Here is a 19,873-nt window from a genome sequence, read left to right as displayed (position 1 = left end):
ACCACGACCCCGAGTCGTTTTCAGCCGCGCCTCTGCTTCCCAGGATAGACTCCTCCATCCTGTCAGTGTGGCCCACGTTCTGTGTTCCTCGCTGGGTGATTGTACCATTGGAACGCATCTTGTTAGCTTGCGGCCCAGTTTACCAGTCGATCTGGATCAGCGACCTGTCCTCTTCTGTATTTCCCACTCCCCCAATCTTTCTGCCATCTGCATACTTTGTGGGTAATGATTCTGTGCTTTTGTACTGCGACTCAGCAGACCCAGGTCCTAGTCCCAGCTCTGCCCCTGGCCTGCTGGGCGACCTTGAGCAAGTCACGTCCCTGCTTGGTGCCTCAGTTTCCCCATGAGTAAAAAGAGGGTAATGATACCGACCTGTTTGTAAAGCGCTTTGAGATCTGCTGACAAAACACCTTAGATAAGAGCTAGCGGATGATTATTTTTGTTGTTATAGCATGCGTGCTGTGTGTGGACGGGTGTGTGCCCTTAGATGGAGAGTCAATCTGAGAACTACCCACGCCCCATGTCCGCCAAACCACACCCCCTTTGGGGCCCTGAACGCACCAGCTGCTGAATCAATGCACTCACGCTGAATCTCTAGGCTCCACCTGCTCCCTGGGGCTGGGTCCATGGGGTTCTAGCCCCCAGACATCTTATCTGGCCTTCGCCCTGTGCCAGCCATCGCCGGGGCTGGGATCCCTTTGAGTGCCGTTCCCCCTCTCCTGGGAGCTGGAGATCTGGTTCCACCATCTGTCCCCACTCGGTCGCTTTGGTCACCACTTGGGCAGCGAGGAATGTGTTTAATTTCACCAGGAATTTCTGCCTCGTTTGTCGCTACACCTCCCCCTTCCAGCTCCTTCACTTCACCTCCCTGGCAGGCTTCGGGGAGGGAATTCCGCCTTCTGATTTTCCCTAAGCTTTTGTCCTCAGTCCTCCCGCATCCTTCCCTGGGCTTAGGTCTGTTGTTGACTTGGGGCTTGCATGCTGCATTGCTTCTGTGGGCGGCGCTGATTGCACACCCCAGGGGCTCTGGGCGTCCTTCTATATCCCCCTCAAACACCCTGTGTGCCCCTCTCCCCGTCCCCTTTACTCCAGGGACTCCCTGCAAGCCCGTCTGTAAAATGGGACTACTGATACTGACCTGCTTAGTAAAGTGCTTTGAGATCTACTGATGGGAAGGGCTGGATAAGCGCCAACTTGGGTACAGCAGCTCTGTCCACACCAGACTGTATCAAGGAGACCCTGAAACTAAGTCAAAACAAACCCCAAAATTGTAACTGACAAGAAGTCACTGGCCCAAATCTCACTCCCGTCCTTTAGCCGTAATTATCCGGCCTTGTTAAATCTAGTCAGCGGAGCACACGTAATCTAATTTGGGGGACTGTGGGGTCTTTTATGGGGGGAATTGCTTTGTGCAAGGCAGAGCATTGCTGTTGTTCACTGTCCACGTTCATATGCACCCACATTGTGAATATTCTCACACACACACCTTTGCCCGCTGGGTATGTAGTCACACTGATCCAACACACGAGCACAATCACACTGTCTCACACAGGCAGACACACACACACTCCTTGTCACATGAAAATCCACACACACCAAGCACGGTCACAAACAGTCTCTCATGTGCTTACGTACACAACCGCTCCCCCACATTCACTCAGATGCCCCGTCTCTCTCACACACACGCATGAGCCCCGTCACAAAGGCAGTCTCTCTTGTGCGTGTGCGCACGCACGCATACGGTGAATATTTTCCAGCAATCTCCTCCTGCCCGAAATGAACCAAAACAACACTGGCCCATGCGAGGACAGGAGAGAGACCCTCCCTGGGGCCCATCTACCTGGGTGAAGAGAATCAACATCGCTAAAGCAGCGACTCGCACTCTAGTGCGTGACTTCGGTTCCACTTTTTTGTGGGAGCAAACCCTTCCCTTAGACCTGGTCCACACTTAAAAACTAGATCGACCTAGCTACAGCGCTGTGAAAAATGTCACGCCCTGAGCGTAGATGCGGCTAGGTTGACAGAAGACCTCTCCCATCAAACCAGTGACTGGCCCTCGGGGAGGTGGATTAACTACAGCAATGGGAAAACCCCTTCCAAAGACGTAGGAAGCGTCTACGCTTCGGCGCTGCTGGCATAACTGCGCCGCTGTCGTGTAGACGTACCCTTAGGAGGCACGCTCGGGAGGGTAGCGTTGACGCTGCCCCTTTAAGAACCCACAGACAGCTGCCTTTCTCTGCTCTGTGTCTCTGGGCAGCCCTTTGGCTCCAATCCAGACAATTAAGGGTTTTGTTTCCTTTAAGGCTGGGCTGAGATGACTGGTTCAATAGAGCCCAGACAAAGCCTTGCTATGGGGCCAATAGGGAAGGGGGATGACCTCAGTAGGGTGACCTCACTCTGCACAGCTCCCCATATACATGAGCCTTATAAGGGAAGGACCAAAAAGTATCTCTTATCTCCCACACCCGCCAACCAAAAAAAGCCCCCGTCTCCCTGGGGATGCTAAATATAAAGCGCTTCGCCCAGGCCCCTTTTGCAACTAAATGAAATTGATGGGTTTTTTTTTTTGCATGCATGCATGCATCATGTGTGTATGTCACCGTTCTATTTATTCTCCCGCTCTTTGTCCCGGCTCCAAAGTCTTCGCTGTGATCCCGGAGACAATGGAAGGCCCTGGCTGCAATGTGAGGAAATGCAGAATGCGCTGGCGGCTTCTTGCAGCCCCAGAGGAATGCCCGGCGAGGGAGAGAATTGATACAAATCATAATTTAAAAAACTTTAATTTTTCCCCCAGTTTAGTAGTTTGGCTGATTTTGTGCGTGTGTGTGTGTGTGAGCATTGGGTGGGGTGGGCATGAGCAACGGGGGTGGAGCCTTGTGGTTAGAGCAGGGGGCGATGGGAATCCAGACGCCTGTGTTCTAGCCCCGTCTCATGGTCAGAGCGAGGGATCTGGTAGGCAGACGTCCTGGATGCTGTCCCTGGCTCGGGGAGGGAGTGCGGCCTGTTGGTTGGAGCACCAGGGGTACTAGGAGATGTGTGTTCCATTCTTGCTTCTGGCACTGGCCCACTGCATGACCTCGGGCAAGTCTTTTTTTTTTCTGTGCCTCAGTTTCCCCACCTACAAAACAGAGGGGTGACAGCAGGGGTGCAGGTTAGGAGTTTAAATTCACTGATGACTCATTAAGCGGGTGGGAGATCCTGTTATGAAAGGCTCTCGGATGGTCCCTGGGGCCCCAGTGGGTGAAATCCTAACCCCGCAATGGAGCCAGGACGTCTCCCTACACCGCTGCATTAGCGAATGGTAGTGGATTTCCACTAGCAAAAAGACACGCTCACTCTAAGCAAAAAACATGGGGGTAGTGTGGCCTAGTGGATAGAGCACTAGGCCCTGGGTTCTAATCCTGGCTCTGCCACTGGGTGAGTTGGGCAAGTCTCTTCCTGGCTCCGTGTCTAGGTCAGGATCCCATTGGGCCAGTCACTGCGCACACATAGGAACCCAGATGTTCCGTGCCCTGGTCCAATGACCCGAGCCACGGTGCCTCTGCTTTCTGCCTTGCATTGAGAGCGGCCACGAGGTCAAGGCACGGGGCTCACTTCCTGTGAGCTCAGCCCTTGAAATGGTCACTGGTCCCTCCGATCAGGTCACAAAAAACAAGCCATTTTCCAGAGGGCTTCCTGCATCCTGAGCCTTCCCCTTCCCCTTCCCCCCAGCCCAGGCTTGTGTCACATCCCATCGGGGGGGCTGGGTGCCACCACCCACTAGCAACGCCGGGCAGCGACGTCAACGCGCCACGTGCTGACGCAGATCTGCCCCCCGAGCATCCTGGGCCGCCCCATCTCGCCGTGATGGTGTCGTGGCGGAAAGCGAGCTCAGCGAGGGGCCTGATCCTCTGTGTCAACCCCGTGCTAGGCAGGAAGGGGTTAATGGCAGCCTGGGAGCTCAATCAGCCCCAACCTGCTTCACCTGCCTGGAGACAGGGGTTAAAAGGAGGGGAAGGGACAGCCCACCTCAATAGGGGCGGAGTGGGAGGAGGAGGAGAAGACCTCATGCCAAAACCTTGGAAGATGACCTGGCTGGGGCCAGCGGACAGCCAGAGGCTGCTACGTGCGAGAGCTTCCTCGGGGCAGGCAGTGGGACTGTTCCGTGTTCCCTGGGACTGTGGGGTTTTCCTCTGGGGCTCTGTGGAGGAGTGGGCCCAGGAAGGGGCTGGTGGAAAGGCCTAGAGGCAGACAGACCTTAGCTGGAACCTGGAATAAAAAGGTGTCCAGGGTTCCCCGCCCAGCCCCCAACGAAGGGGGTGTGGAAGTCAAGGGGTAGAAAGGATGAATGGCTCTGGAGGCAGGCAGGAGAGCTGGGGTGACCCTGCTGGGACTCAGTTTACCCCCGCAGGGATAGGACTGCAAGCCACCAAGCTGGTGGGTCAAGTCCCAACAACCAAGCAACCGCAGGACCGGAGCGGCTGTCAGCGGGGTGGGCGTCGGCGGAGGAGACCCTGCTAGGCCCCACCCCACCATGAGGGGGTGCACCCGTCGACGAGTTCGTTTGTCACCCCTCCATTGGGGGCCATCCCATCCCGTTGTGTGGGGGGGCCATAGAGCTGCCCGGCCGTGTGTCATTGTGTCACTGCATCGTGGTGGGATGAGGTGGATCTGCCGCCAGCCATCCTAGCTTGTCCCCGCCCCAGCCCAGCAGTGGCTGCATCTCACCGCCGGGTGAGGGATCCCTGTATAAACGGCCACCGCGCCCCGCCCCAGCAGTGGCTGCATCTGACCGCTAGGTGAGCGATCCCTGTATAAACGGCCACCGCGCCCCGCCCCAGCAGTGGCTGCATCTGACCGCCAGGTGAGCGATCCCTGTATAAGCGGCCACCGCGCCCCACCCCAGCAGTGGCTGCATCTGACCGCCAGGTGAGCGATCCCTGTATAAACGGCCACCGCACCCTGCCCCAGCAGTGGCTGCATCTGACCGCCAGGTGAGCGATCCCTGTATAAGCGGCCACCGCGCCCCGCCCCAGCAGTGGCTGCATCTGACCGCCAGGTGAGCGATCCCTGTATAAACGGCCACCGCGCCCCGCCCCAGCAGTGGCTGCATCTGACCGCCAGGTGAGCGATCCCTGTATAAACGGCCACCGCGCCCCGCCCCAGCAGTGGCTGCATCTGACCGCCAGGTGAGCGATCACGTCGTTTCGCGGCCTGGCGCAAAGTGACATCATGATGCAGCAATGCAATGCCGTGATGTCATCCGCCACTGCATCATCCGCTGATGACACCAATCTGACCCCGCACCCCTGAAAATCAGGATGGCTGGCAAAGCTAGGGGGGGAGGCTATACCTTCCCAAGCTCTGCGTTCAGAGGTTCCCAGCTACATCCTGGCATTCACCCCTTCTCCTGCCCCCTCGCCAACCCTGACCAAGCCCCTGCCTCAATGCTGGGCACATGCCCCCCATAGACACAGCTGAGAGCCAGGAAAGGCAGCTCCCCATGCTCTATAATAAGATCTCCCCTTACTTAGGGGCCTTTCTAGTCAGCAGCAGCTGCTCTGTTCATACTTCTGTTCGGTGCATCCCCCCCCACTCCCACCCCACCACCGTCACAGCTGTTGCCAGCACGAGTCTGAAAACAGCAAGCCGGGATTTTCCGGCTCTCACCCCAGAATGCAGCCAGCGGGACCTTTGACCGGAGGCAGATTAAATTTGTCAGCTCGGGGAGCGGGGCAGCTGCTGGAATGTGTGTTTGGAGCCATCCATCAGAGCTGGGATGTATTGGGGGGGGGGGGGAGACCTAGAGAGCAGGGGGGGGGGAATCTGGAGTAACTGAGCGGCGTTTCTGGCCAGTGCCGGCTCACGTTACATGAAAACCAGCCACGCCGGCTGCTGCTCCCGCATTCCGAGACGCTGCTGCTGGATTGCATAGCGCAGGCCCACGGTGGGATCCCAACCCCTTAGCCAGCACCCCCAGAATCCTCTGTTTTGTCCTTCTGTGCAAGGATCTCGCAGTACTTTCTAGACACAAATGATCTAAGCCCATTTTCCACATGGGGAAACTGAGGCACGGTGACTTGGCCAAGGTCAGCAGAGTCTGGAATAAAACCCCAGGTGTCCTGACTCCCAGGTCTGATTGCTAACTGCTGAACGGGACGTCCCCCGTTGCAGGTCACGCTCAGTTGCTGCAGCAGAACAGTGCATTTTGGGGGGGGGTCCATGCAGATTCGAAGAGCTAGATATTTCTACAGCTTGGCTCCCAGGTGGCTTTGAGGGCGGACGTGTCTACAGGGGCTTGTGAAGGGGATAAACCCGAAGGCAGAGGGGGATTATTTAGGACGGAAGTCGAGATTGTAACTAAGGGTGCGAGGATGACATTAAGGAAGGGGACAAGAGGCAGCGTGGCTCAGTGGTTGGTGCACTAGGCTGGGAACCAGGAGGTGCTGTTCCCAGCTGCTGTGATTTGGAAGAACGCCTGGTCAGCAGAGGCTGGGGTGAGCAAACCCAGCTCTGAAAAGCACCAGCCGGTCTGGCCCCGGCATCCAGAACCAGCCATTTCCAAAGCCGTAAACGCCCCGGTGGTTGTTGAACCCAGCCTATAACAGCAGACGGGACCCCAGGGCTGTGGTTAGAGCAAGCTGAAGCCCGCTAAGCAAAAGGAAGGGAAGCCAGGGCCAGAGGAGAGCGGGGGGGGTGCAGAGTTGAGGTGCAAGGAAGGCATGGATGGAAGGGAGATATTGGATCAGTGGGAGGGTGAAAGGCGGTGTGGTCCAGAGGCATGGGCTTGGGAGTAGAAGACAGGCTTGACGGCACCACAAAGCTAGAAAGGAGCCGTACTCCCTTTGTGCAATCCCGGTATAAACGGCCACCGCGCCCTGCCCCAGCAGTGGCTGCATCTGACCATGAGGTGAGCGATTCCCTGTATAAACGGCCACCGCGCCTCGCCCCAGCAGTGGCTGCATCTGACCACCAGGTGAGCGATCCCTGTATAAACGGTCACCGCGCCTCGCCCCAGCAGTGGCTGCATCTGACCATGAGGTGAGCGATTCCCTGTATAAACGGCCACCGTGCCCTGCCCCAGCAGTGGCTGCTGCAGCTCGGCACCACGATCCATGCGATGTGCAGTTTCTCCAGCGCTGTGGAGGCCACCGGCCCCAGGGTGCAATTGTTCTGCGTTCCACTTCCCCAAGCAGGTTGCAGCAGGAAAAACTCCATGAACCAGTGAGGGGGAGAGTGGCCCAGCGCCCTGCAGGTCTCCTCGGCTATATTGCAGCCCTAGCTTGTAGTCTGCAAAAGCCACTGCTCAGAGCCAGAGGCCCCCTTCCCGATCAGCATTGTTCCAGCCTCCCAAACGGTCTCGTTTTAATTAGTGCGTGTGGGGGGCAAAGGAATGACATCATGCGGCTTCCCCTGCCTCCCCCATCCCCCCCAGTCTTGGCTTGCGGTCAACCACCCTCCATCAAGCTGGTAATTAACGAGGGAAACAGCAGCTCCCTTCCCTAGCCCCTGCCTCCAGTCGGGAGGGAAGGAATGACATCATCTCCCGGCTGCACCAAAGCCCCCTGGAATCCTCCATCATCCCCTTCCTCCTCCCCCCGGCTCTTTGTCCTCCTTTCTCAGGCCATTTCTATGGGGCCCGGCGCTTTGGCAGCTAAGAACCTTTGGGTCTGGCTCATAGCAACGTGGAGGCCGCTCCGGCAGCTCCAAGGGGCCTTAAAGCGGGTGGAAAGGAGCCCCTGAGAACCCACATGCTGCGCAGGGGGCATCCCTGACCGCTATGGAGTGGGCCTAAGGGCCCTGCTCTCAGCTAGCAATGTAGGTGGCGTGTCGGGGGTGTGGCCGGTGGGCACCGTGCTGTGGCTATTCCCAGCGGCCACGTGGAGAAGCGTGTAAGTTATCCCAGGGGCTGGGAAAGTCTGGGCAGACCAAGAGTGGGGGGAGAGGCGGGGGAGCACAAAAGTGGTTTAAGGTGGCTTCAAACAGTGGTTTTCAACTCTTCATTTGCAGACCCCTAAAAAATGTCGACTGGGAGTGCAAAAATGGCTTCAAGCCGCCTTCACCCCCTTGCCCTCCCACCCCATCTGGGAATCGGGCCCCGCCTCTGCTAATGGCTCTGGTCAGCCCCTAGTTGAGTGCCCCTCCGGGGGGGGGGGGGGGGAGCAACGGCCCCTTGGAGCCCCACCCTGCCTCTCACATGCGGTTCTGATCCCGATCAGTGCTCTATTTGTCCAACGATCATCCGAGTCGCCCCAGCCAGCAGGAGAAATGCAGGGGGCAAGGGTGTAGAACAGTACAATGGATGCCTTTTGATTGCTGCCCATGCCCCCGAGTCTGATGTTTCCCAGAGTCTGGGGTGGGGGGCTGCCCTCCAGAGGTCAGAGGACGGGCACCATGTCCACCAGCAAGGTCGGGATGGAATGCGGCCCCCGAGCCCTTTCCCTCCCCGGGCACGGGCCAGGCATGTGCTGTTGGGGAAGGAAATCCGATTCAAGACAGATAGCAAGGAAGGAGTGCGGGGGGAGGCAGGTGCAGGCTTGAGTTTGCTGGGCAACCATGGCCACAGAGAGGCACCAGGGACCTGACCCACAGCTGTGCTGTGCGACAGCTGGGCTGCCACCTCCCAGGCATGGAGTCCATTCCCCAGCAGCGCTCTGGAGGGAGAAGGGGAAAGGAGGGGGGACAGCCTGTGCCCCCTGGTTATCCTGCACCATGGCAAAGGCCCACAGGGGCCAATGAAGCAGAAGCCCAGACTAGGGAAGCCCTCCCGCTTAGCGGCACTGGCCCCAGGTGCCAGATCTGAATGGCTTTGAAGTGAACCTGGGGCAGCGTCCGGGTGATGACCACCAGCGCAGCGTCCAAAGGGTTAACCAAACCAAGCCCAGGCCCGAGGCGGGTTAGACGTGAAACTGGCATGGGGCAGGGAGCAGCCCGAGGTTTCTATGCAAGGAACTGACTCAGCATCGGCAGGAGGAAGCCAGGGACAAATCTCCTGCTTTTCCTTCCTAGCTCTTCAGCTGTTCTCTGGCCCCGTCTCCTCACAGGTGGCGTGAGATAAATAAGCCGGCCCCTGGCATCTCCCATTGACCGTGCGGTAGTGTGGCCTGGGCTTTTAAGGGCTGGGCAGCATCATTGAACACCCCTCAATGGACCAGTGCATGGAGCTGTCCGTTCCTGAAGATCCAACACGTTCTGGCTAAGTGCTGCACCCGATACATACAGAAGATAAGGAGCCTACTACTGCTGCTGCCTAGAGGAATTGCTCCCTTAGCTCAAGTGGGAGCGGGCCATGTTTTTAGTGCAGAGGGTCCCACCGGCAACCCATGGGAGGGGGGTTCCATACCTCAAACCTTGGGGGAGGTTTAGGTTGGATATTAGGAAAAACTTTTTCACTAGGAGGGTGGTGAAGCACTGGAATGGGTTCCCTAGGGAGGTGGTGGAATCTCCTTCCTTATTGGTTTTTAAGGTCAGGCTTGACAAAGCCCTGGCTGGGATGATTTAGTTGGGGATTGGTCCTGCTTTGAGCAAGGGGTTGGACTAGATACCTCCTGAGGTCCCTTCCAACCCTGATATTCTATGATTCAAACCTGTGTGGCTGTGGGCTTGCCTTATAATAGTTGTTGGGTTTTTTTGGCGGGGGGGGGGGTGTTTCTCCCAGAGGTTTCCAATGCACTTCCCACCCCATGGCCAAACCTCAGGTGCCTTTCTATGATTTAGCTGCGCACAGATTTAGCCATCGATACCAGGATCACCACTGAAAAGGCAGATAGAGTGCTTTGTACAGCGCCTAGCACGCTGGCCCATGACTGGGGTTCCTAGGTGCAACATGAATCACAAACGTCACACAGTTTAGGACGGGAAGTGAAGGCGAGCGCGGTGACTAAGTGAGAGCACCCAGGGGAGTGAGGTACAGCGGGCAAGATTCATTTGGTTTATTCAAGTAGCACCACAATACAGCTGGGCGCTGCACAGCTCGAGCCAGAGACGGTCCCGGAAAAGCTCAGTATCTAAACAGACAAGGCGGAGCAGGGAAACTGAGGCACAAAGCGAGGAGGTGACTTGCCTGAGGGCACCCAGCAGATCAGTGGCAAAGATGGAAACAGGACCCAGGTGTCCTGAGCTCGGAGCCAGCTCCCTCTCTGCTAAAGCGCACTGGCCCAGAGCCTCAAAGATAGTTAGGTACCTAACTCCGATGCGAATCAGGCACCTAAATCCCTTTGGGAATCTGGCGGCTGCCTCCCATCCAGTGACTAGAAGGTTGTGTCTCCCGAACCCGGCTGCGTCTCCAAACCCATGAGTGGAACTGAAGGCAGAGCTGCTGGAAGACCCGGATTTGCAGCACCGCAAGGGGAGGCTGGGGGACGGTGCGAGGGGGGCATTCCCAGCCCCTCTGCCGTATATCACACGCCGGCAGAAGCATCCCAATGGAACTCGCTGCGGATTCCAGCCCCTTCCCCACCCCGCTGCCCCATTTAGCAAAGGGGGTCGTTGGAACTCCAGTTGGCTGACAGCTGTGGTGCTGGGTTGGATTTCAGATCAGGAGTGTCAGGACGTAGAGATTAATAATCTCCCTCTAGCTGAAGGTGGGAGTCCACTTCAGAGCTGCTGGGTCGGCTTCCAGGTGATCTTATCCCGTTTGAATCCCCTACAACCCCCATTACGGTTGTTATTTTATTTATTGGTCTGGCAGCAGCACCCGGGGGCCCGAGTCACAGATCAGGTCGGCGGCGTGCTAGGCGCTGTCCGGACACAGAACAAAAAGACAGTCCCCGCCCCAAAGCGCTTCCAATCTAAAGATGACGCAGCAAGAGACAATGGGTGGGGACAGACAGACCGAGAGCAAGGGAAGAATGAGCCAGTAACTGACAGCACAGCTGCCCCCTAACCACTGTTAAGGTTTTTCCACAGGCATCACGGCCCAGGAGAGTTTTAAGGAGCGGTTTGGAGGGTAAGGAGGGGGCTTTGTGGGCATTTACGGGGGGCGTGAGGGGTAGCAGGGGAAAAGCACGAAGGGGCTTGTTTGTAACCAGTAGGCGATGGAGGCTGGCGCCAGTCAGAGATGGAAGGCGACCTCTCGATAACGAATGAGAGAGAGGCCGTGAAGGGCCTTGGGAGTGAAGACAAGTCGCTTGGTTTCCTGCTGCCGAACATCAAAGACCCTCAGCTCAGACCAGCGGGCCGTAGAGACCAGGATCCTGGGCCAAGATTTCGTGAAACTGCCTAACGATTTTTGGGTGCCCCAACGTGAGACACCGTAAAGGGGGCCTGGATCTCGGAGAAATATCAGGCCCCTTTCGGGTGTCTCAAGGCGGCCTCCCAGAAATCACTAGGCACATCTGGAAACCGGTGGGATTAGCTGCTTCGGAGGGAGGTGCAAGAAACTCCCCTAGTGGGCAATTGTGGAATTATCACCCCCGGGGAAAGTTTCTTTCTTTCTAAGCCATGTGAGCAAGAGGTTGGTTGATGCTCTGGAACTGGAGAATTCAGCTCCTCTGACACCAGGGCCCCTTTACACCACCCTGCCAAGGCGCATCAGGCCCTTGCTTCTGTTTTAAACCCTCACTGTTATAGTCCTGGGTACTCCCATTATCGCTATAAATGCCCAAACCTTTCTGCATCCTGCTAGGCTCTTGGCAAGACCCTGTGGCAATGAGTCCCACAGGCTAACTGTGCATTGTGTGCAAAAGTGTTTCTTTTTATCTGCTTCAGATTGGATCTGTTCCCTCCTGTGGCCAATTACTTTATTTTATCGTTCATTTACCGGGTGATGCGAGTATTATAGAAGTCTAAGATTGATCAGGAGTTAGAAGGGGTAAGTATGCATTAGGTGTCAAATAAGGAGGGCTGAAATGCAAGGCCTCCAGGCTGAGGCCTGTAAGATTTTTAGCCTAGCCATATTAGGCCTTAGAGTTAAGAAATGCTTGACGTAAGTGACCAAAGAATAACCCAATGCCACAAGATTAGGGGAAAAGATGTACCAATGGGTGGTATTGCGAAAAATTCACCATAAGATTCATTTTCGATCACAAGATGTCTTAGAGACACTTTCATTTTTCTAACGAGTGCCTTCCCACAGGATACAGGTCGTGCGTCACTGCTAACGAGAATAAAAGAAACTATCTACAACCTCTAGAAAACGGGGTACCTGACACTTTCACGCACATGTGCTGAATACAAGGTATAGTCTGAATCCCATTATAAAAGAAGGTTAGGAAAACTGACCTCCCTACGGGAAAACTCCAGCAGGAACCATCCCTCTACTGCTCCACGAGAGACCCGTCACACCCTAAGACCATCTAGGAGGATGTGAGTATGACCGTACCTATAAATTGTGCATGAATAGAGGTAGGATTTATCTGTGCTTCGATAGACATAACTTTGTTGGTAATGTTAATAAAATTGATAGAGGATATGGGATGTTTTTCTTGTGACTGTCTGTGTTACTTTCCTTGATCTTCATATGTTCCTAGAAGCTCTAGATGTGAAAGGTGGCAGAGGTAACTGTTGCGCTTGAGTAGTACCCGCAGTGGCATAATAGAACATCGCTAAATTCACTTAAATAAAAATAAAAGGTTACACTTCTATTTCCCCCCCACATCTCCACCTCCTAGCCCCCAGCTCCCCTCCGGAAATCTGCCTTAAAAGAGCTAACCTATGGGCTCTCCCTTTGTGATCCTTCTGCACTTTGTTTTAAACCTACAGCGTTTCTTTCCCCCTCTCTTCCCAGGCAGGGTCTCCCCCTCCATCAGCCACGCATTGGCTGGCTCTGACCCACTCCCACCTCCCGCAGAGACCAGGGGAACCAAATTCCGACCCCCAGAGGGGGAAAAATCCAGTTCTTTCCAGATTCTCCATCTGTTGCTAATCAGGGGCAAAGATGCAGCTCGGGATGGGGCGGAAGCACCAGTCTCCAGAGTGCAGGGAAGACAGAACAACTGGCTCTTTCTCCATCGCTCTCTGCCTCTCTCGTTTGTGTGCTTTCTCTCTCATTCCCCCTCGACTTCACTGCAAAAAAGAGGGTGTGTTTTTCCTATCCCAAAAGCCATCTCCATGTCAAATCTTAGTGGAGACAAGGCCTCCACGAAGTTGGACTGTGCTTAATTTGTCAGGGAAGAGGTTCCGGGACACAAGCAATTTTTTGACTTTCGTAACTAATGCAGCAAACCCAGAGGTGCCGGGGCTATGAACTGCCAAGCCTAAATTAAGCACTGGAGCGAGTCACGGCCAGGTGAAAGCTCCCTGGGCCTCGTAGGCACCAGGCTTGTACAGCTCACGCGGGATCTCCACGTGCAAAGCGTATCTCTCCATGCAGGGAAGAGGCAGGCTCGGCTCTAGCTTTCTGCCGCACAGGCTTTTGCAGATAATGAAATGACATCAGGGCCTGGCGCTGGGTGACTAAGACGTTTCTGAAAGGGAGCGGAAATGCCTCTTTCCTGAGCCAGCCTCTCTGGCGCAAGAGGAAAGAAAGGCCTGCAATTGAGGGGTTTATTTTAAGCTCTCACCCCACTCTGCTGCAGGTGGAAAACAGCTGACCCAGAAGAGGTTTCTCTCCAGGAAGGCAGTTTTTTCTCACACCCCTTTTTTTTCTCCACGAGAAGAAGCTGCAGGGATGGGAGGCAAAAGGGGATCCGAGCCGCTGCTCCGAGAGCAGCAAGTATCCTCTCTTGATCCAACATGGGCAGAAGCAGGATGGGGTTTCCCCACAACTTGGGCATCAGCCCCTCCCTGGAGACACCCTGTTTAGTGCAGAGGGGGGAGGTCACTGGGCAGCGGCTGTTTAATCCTGGGGTACGTCTACACTGCCAAAAATAAAAAAAAACTCCAGCGGCGTCAAATCTCAGAGCCTGGATCTACAGATCGACTAAAACCAGCTGTGTAGACGTTCCTGCTCCGGCTGGAGCTTGGGCTCTAGAAACCAGCTCCCTCCCCAACGCTGCAGACTAGGGCTCTGGGGCTCACCGCTGCAGGATTTTTCTTTTTTTCAGTGTAGACATACCCCCAGCTGGGGTGAAGGCCTTGATCTGTTTATTGGGGAGTGGAAGGAGACCCCACAAACTCACTTACACAGGCTGCTGCGCCGCTGCGCTGGTGGCAAACGACTGTCACGCCCACCCTGGGCTGTAAGCAGCCCTTCTGGCCTTGCCATTAAGGCACTGGGCTAGGACTCAGGAGATCTGGGTTCAGCATCTCAAACTCCCTCTGTGATCTTGGGCAAGCCATGGCATTGCTCCGTGCCTCAGTTTCCCCCACCTGTCCAATAGGGATAATAATCCTTCCTGTCTGCTTGGACTAGGTGACCTTCTGAGGTCCCTTCCAACCCTGATATTCTATGACTGCGAGCTCTTTGAGGACAGGGACTGTCTTTCATGGTGGGGACGTACAGCACCAAGCACCGCAGGGGCCCTGATCTCATTGAAGGCCCCTGGATGTTGCCATAACACAACTTCCATCACGGTCTGTCTTTTCCTCCTCTGGATCTTTATTTTTATTTATTTTTTTTTATTTTTCTGCAGACGCCAAGGAGGGAAATTAAAAAAGAATAATAATAAACAAGCAACACCAAAGCGTTGCCTCTCTGCCCAGTTGCCTTGCCAGCGCGGGAGGTATTTTAAAACCCTCCTATGGATTTGTCACCGCTGTTGGAGCAATAGCCAGGCCCTGTTTCAGGCAGTGGTCAGGGCACCACCTAGAGCCTCCGGCAGCACATTGCAAAGGCCGGGAATGCTTTTTGCAGGACACCGCTGGGACTTTCAGGTTGGAAAGAGAGCGGGGCTTCCAGGCTGGGAGGCGGGGTTTGGATTTGACGGGAGCACCCTTGGGAGAGCTTAGATGAAAGCGGCTGAAGTCTGGCAAGATCGGCCGTCTGGCAGGATTTCCCAGGCGTACAAACCGGAGCCAGGAAACGGGCCTCTCGCCAGTGTGGGTCCAACTTGCAACAAAAGCCTGAAGAAGGGGGGCGAGGGGTTGTCTGGTCTGCTTTAAATCCCATCTCCAGGTGTGCAGGAAGGTTGACCTAGTGGTTAAGGCACTGGCCTGGGCTCAATTCCTGCCTCTGGTCCAGACTTTGGCCAGTCACTTCGTTTCTTGGTGTACCAGTTCCCCAGCTGTACAACAGGGGCTAATAATCTGTTTCCCCCACCCTTGGGCTGTTTAGAGCCTCACCTCTTCAGGTGTTCCCTCCCAGGCTTTGAAAGCCACCCTGCTCCCTGGGCACCAGAGCCCAAGCTCCAGCCCGAGCCGGAGTGTCTGCATGGATATTTGGCGCATCCTAGCGCAAGCCCCAGTCTGTAGCCCCAGGCTCTGACTCGCTGTTGCAGGTTGTTTTGTTTTTGCCGTGTAGACGTACCCGACTGCTACTGTCATCCAAATGCACGATATCGCCCGTGCTGTTAGGTCACTATTATTCCATGTTGTAAAGCCAAATATTATTACAGTGCTGAACACAGCGTGTAAAACATACATGTTGATAGAGAATAATAATCCCTCGCTCTGATCCCCCCCACTTTTCCTCCATAGCTCTCAAACTGCTTTACAAGGGAGGCCAGTAGCATTATCCCCATTTTACAGATGGCAAAACTGAGGCACAGAGCAGGGCTGTGACTTGCCCCAGGTCAGCCAATCAGTGGCAGAGCCAGGAATAGACCCCCAGGTCTCCTGAGTTCCAGTCCCATGCCCAGCCAATTTATTGCCCTCACTTTGGGAGCCTTTGGGGTATGCGACCCTGTAGAAATGTAAAGTAATCGAATTTCTCTCTCTCTCTCTCTCTCTGCAACCATCCTCCTGTAGCTGAGAGGAGATAATCTAACTTCTCTATCTAGCCATGCCACCAAATCTAACCAAGCTGTCTAAATTCGTTATTTCTAACGTGAGCAACCCTGTAATATTCCAGCTTTAGCTCCAGCAATAATGTTTAAATCTATACAAATATTCTCATTTATTGTGCTTGGGCCATGAAAGGGTGGGGGCGTTAAGGTGGGTTTAAGACGCCTTTTGCACCTCTATTTTCTGGAGCCTGCAGGGCCCTCCCTGGATCCCTGTGTAAGTAAGAGCAGCCTCAGGGGTGCTCTAACTCACTCTGCACCAGGGCTACCGGGAAGCAGAGTAGCCTCCGTGCGCTAAGTTCCAGCCGCACTCCTGATCTGCCCTCTACGCTGGAGGTTGGAAGAGGGGCTGATGCAGGGGACAACCTTACCTCAGCTCCACACCTGCCAGGGATCCCCCCGCCCCCCAGCCAGTGCAGATTCTCAGGGGGTCATTCCCACCAACCTGAAGGCTATTTTACGCTGCCAGAGCCAGGTGATTAAACAAGCAGCTTTTCTCCCAGGGAACTGTCAGCCAACCACGGATTATGTCTCCCTCCCCTGATCTCTCCTACCCTGTTCTAAAGTTGCTGTGTTCCTTGCGAGCCCAGTTAATTAAAAAAAAATTTCTCAGCCTAGGAGAGAGACAGCTATCCCTGGTGTCTGACCTCACAAAGTCCCACAATGAGCATGCTAGGGCATAGCGAGACAGTTGGCATTTCACCATATTGTTGCTCTCTGCAAAGAGCGGCTGCCGTCTGCATTTTTCCTGCAATATCCCGGGTTGCCGGCATTCTTGTTCCATTCTAGCTGCCCTATGGTGTCACCTTTGTCTGTTTGCCGATGGTTGTAAATTTAATCTCAAGGAATTGCCAGATTGGATCAGACTCGTCGTCTATCTAAGCCCTGTATCATGGCTCACACAGGGGCCAACACTAGCCACCGCAGAGAAAGGTGCAAGAAACCGCCTCATGGACAAAGATAGAATGGCCAGGCCCATAGCTGAAATTACTTCCTGATCCCTGGCAATTAGTGATTGTGTGATGCCCTGGAGCATGAAGGTTGACATCGCTTATAAACGTGTATCCTGTGTAACTATGGGTGTTCTCATTATCCATATAAATACCTAATCCTTTTTTTTTAAAATCCTGCTAAAGACTTAGCCTCTTATATCTTGCAGCAGTGAGTTCCACTGTTAACTATGAAAGTTATAAAAACAAACTATGGGGGCAGCTGTCTAGTTACACACCCTCCTTTTTTGTATCTGGGCTGTTCATCGCCTCTCCTGGGCTGCGGGACTTTACAGCCGTTGGGACCGCTTTGTTCGGTGCCCACAATTTCAGGATCCTTCAGCTATGGGATCACCATTAAATCAGCAACCAGGAAGCACCCCCAATAAGAGAAAGACAGGGCGCAGAGAGGGGCTTGGGCAATGACATTAACCGGCCAGAGTAATGCCTGTGGGAAGCCTACGAGAGCCCTGGCCTGAACCTTCCCCCACCCCATAGCCTCTCTTCCCCTGTCTCTCCCTTCCTATCCTCTCTCCCGCTCCCCTTTTCCCCTCTTCTTCCTCCCTCCCCTTTCCCCTCCCCCTCGCCTCCCTCCTTTCCCCTCCCCCTCTTCTTCCTCCCTCCTTATCCTTTCTCCTGCCCCTCTCCTTCCTCCCTTTCCCCTCCCTTCCTCCTCTCCTTACCCTCCCCCCACTTCCTTCCCCTTCCCTTCCTCCCCCTCTCCTTCCTCCCTTTCCCCTCCCTTCCTCCTCTCCTTACCCTCCCCCCACTTCCTTCCCCTTCCCTTCCTCCCCCTCTCCTTCCTCCCTTTCCCCTCCCTTCCTCCTCTCCTTACCCTCCCCCCACTTCCTTCCCCTTCCCTTCCTCCCCCTCTCCTTCCTCCCTTTCCCCTCCCTTCCTCCTCTCCTTACCCTCCCCCCCACTTCCTTCCCCTTCCCTTCCTCCCCCTCTCCTTCCTCCCTTTCCCCTCCCTTCCTCCTCTCCTTACCCTCCCCCCACTTCCTTCCCCTTCCCTTCCTCCCCCTCTCCTTCCTCCCTTTCCCCTCCCTTCCTCCTCTCCTTACCCTCCCCCCACTTCCTTCCCCTTCCCTTCCTCCCCCTCTCCTTCCTCCCTTTCCCCTCCCTTCCTCCTCTCCTTACCCTCCCCCCCTTCCTTCCCCTTCCCGTCCTCCCCCTCTCCTTCCTCCCTTTCCCCTCCCTTCCTCCTCTCCTTACCCTCCCCCCCACTTCCTTCCCCTTCCCTTCCTCCCCCTCTCCTTCCTCCCTTCCCCTCCCTTCCTCCTCTCCTTACCCTCCCCCCACTTCCTTCCCCTTCCCTTCCTCCCCCTCTCCTTCCTCCCTTTCCCCTCCCTTCCTCCTCTCCTTACCCTCCCCCCCACTTCCTTCCCCTTCCCTTCCTCCCCCTCTCCTTCCTCCCTTTCCCCTCCCTTCCTCCTCTCCTTACCCTCCCCCCCACTTCCTTCCCCTTCCCTTCCTCCCCCTCTCCTTCCTCCCTTTCCCCTCCCTTCCTCCTCTCCTTACCCTCCCCCCCTTCCTTCCCCTTCCCGTCCTCCCCCTCTCCTTCCTCCCTTTCCCCTCCCTTCCTCCTCTTCTTACCCTCCCCCCACTTCCTTCCCCTTCCCTTCCTCCCCCTCTCCTTCCTCCCTTTCCCCTCCCTTCCTCCTCTCCTTACCCTCCCCCCACTTCCTTCCCCTTCCCTTCCTCCCCCTCTCCTTCCTCCCTTTCCCCTCCCTTCCTCCTCTCCTTACCCTCCCCCCACTTCCTTCCCCTTCCCTTCCTCCCCCTCTCCTTCCTCCCTTTCCCCTCCCTTCCTCCTCTTCTTACCCTCCCCCCACTTCCTTCCCCTTCCCTTCCTCCCCCTCTCCTTCCTCCCTTTCCCCTCCCTTCCTCCTCTCCTTACCCTCCCCCCACTTCCTTCCCCTTCCCTTCCTCCCCCTCTCCTTCCTCCCTTTCCCCTCCCTTCCTCCTCTCTTTACCCTCCCCCCACTTCCTTCCCCTTCCCTTCCTCCCCCTCTCCTTCCTCCCTTTCCCCTCCCTTCCTCCTCTCCTTCCCCTCCCCCCACTTCCTTCCCCTTCCCTTCCTCCCCCTCTCCTTCCTCCCTTTCCCCTCCCTTCCTCCTCTTCTTACCCTCCCCCCACTTCCTTCCCCTTCCCCCCCCTCTCCTTCCTCCCTTTCCCCTCCCTTCCTCCTCTCCTTACCCTCCCCCCACTTCCTTCCCCTTCCCTTCCTCCCCCTCTCCTTCCTCCCTTTCCCCTCCCTTCCTCCTCTCTTTACCCTCCCCCCACTTCCTTCCCCTTCCCTTCCTCCCCCTCTCCTTCCTCCCTTTCCCCTCCCTTCCTCCTCTCCTTCCCCTCCCCCCACTTCCTTCCCCTTCCCTTCCTCCCCCTCTCCTTCCTCCCTTTCCCCTCCCTTCCTCCTCTCCTTACCCTCCCCCCCACTTCCTTCCCCTTCCCTTCCTCCCCCTCTCCTTCCTCCCTTTCCCCTCCCTTCCTCCTCTCCTTACCCTCCCCCCCACTTCCTTCCCCTTCCCTTCCTCCCCCTCTCCTTCCTCCCTTTCCCCTCCCTTCCTCCTCTCCTTCCCTTCCTCCCCCTCTCCTTCCTCCCTTTCCCCTCCCTTCCTCCTCTCCTTACCCTCCCCCCACTTCCTTCCCCTTCCCTTCCTCCCCCTCTCCTTCCTCCCTTTCCCCTCCCTTCCTCCTCTCCTTACCTCCCCCCCACTTCCTTCCCCTTCCCTTCCTCCCCCTCTCCTTCCTCCCTTTCCCCTCCCTTCCTCCTCTCCTTACCCTCCCCCCCACTTCCTTCCCCTTCCCTTCCTCCCCCTCTCCTTCCTCCCTTTCCCCTCCCTTCCTCCTCTCCTTCCCTTCCTCCCCCTCTCCTTCCTCCCTTTCCCCTCCCTTCCTCCTCTCCTTACCCTCCCCCCACTTCCTTCCCCTTCCCTTCCTCCTCCTCTCCTTCCTCCCTTCTCCATCCCTCCTCTCTCCCTCCCCTTTCCCCTCCCCCTCTTCTTCCTCCCTCCCTCCCTATCCTTTCTGATGCCCCTCTCCTTCCTCCCTTTCCCCTCCCTTCCTCCTCTCCCCTTCCTC

This window comes from Malaclemys terrapin, chromosome 21, assembly GCF_027887155.1.
Source record: "Malaclemys terrapin pileata isolate rMalTer1 chromosome 21, rMalTer1.hap1, whole genome shotgun sequence".
In the NCBI taxonomy this organism is placed as follows: domain Eukaryota; kingdom Metazoa; phylum Chordata; order Testudines; family Emydidae; genus Malaclemys; species Malaclemys terrapin.
Note: the sequence above shows the minus strand (reverse complement) of the source record.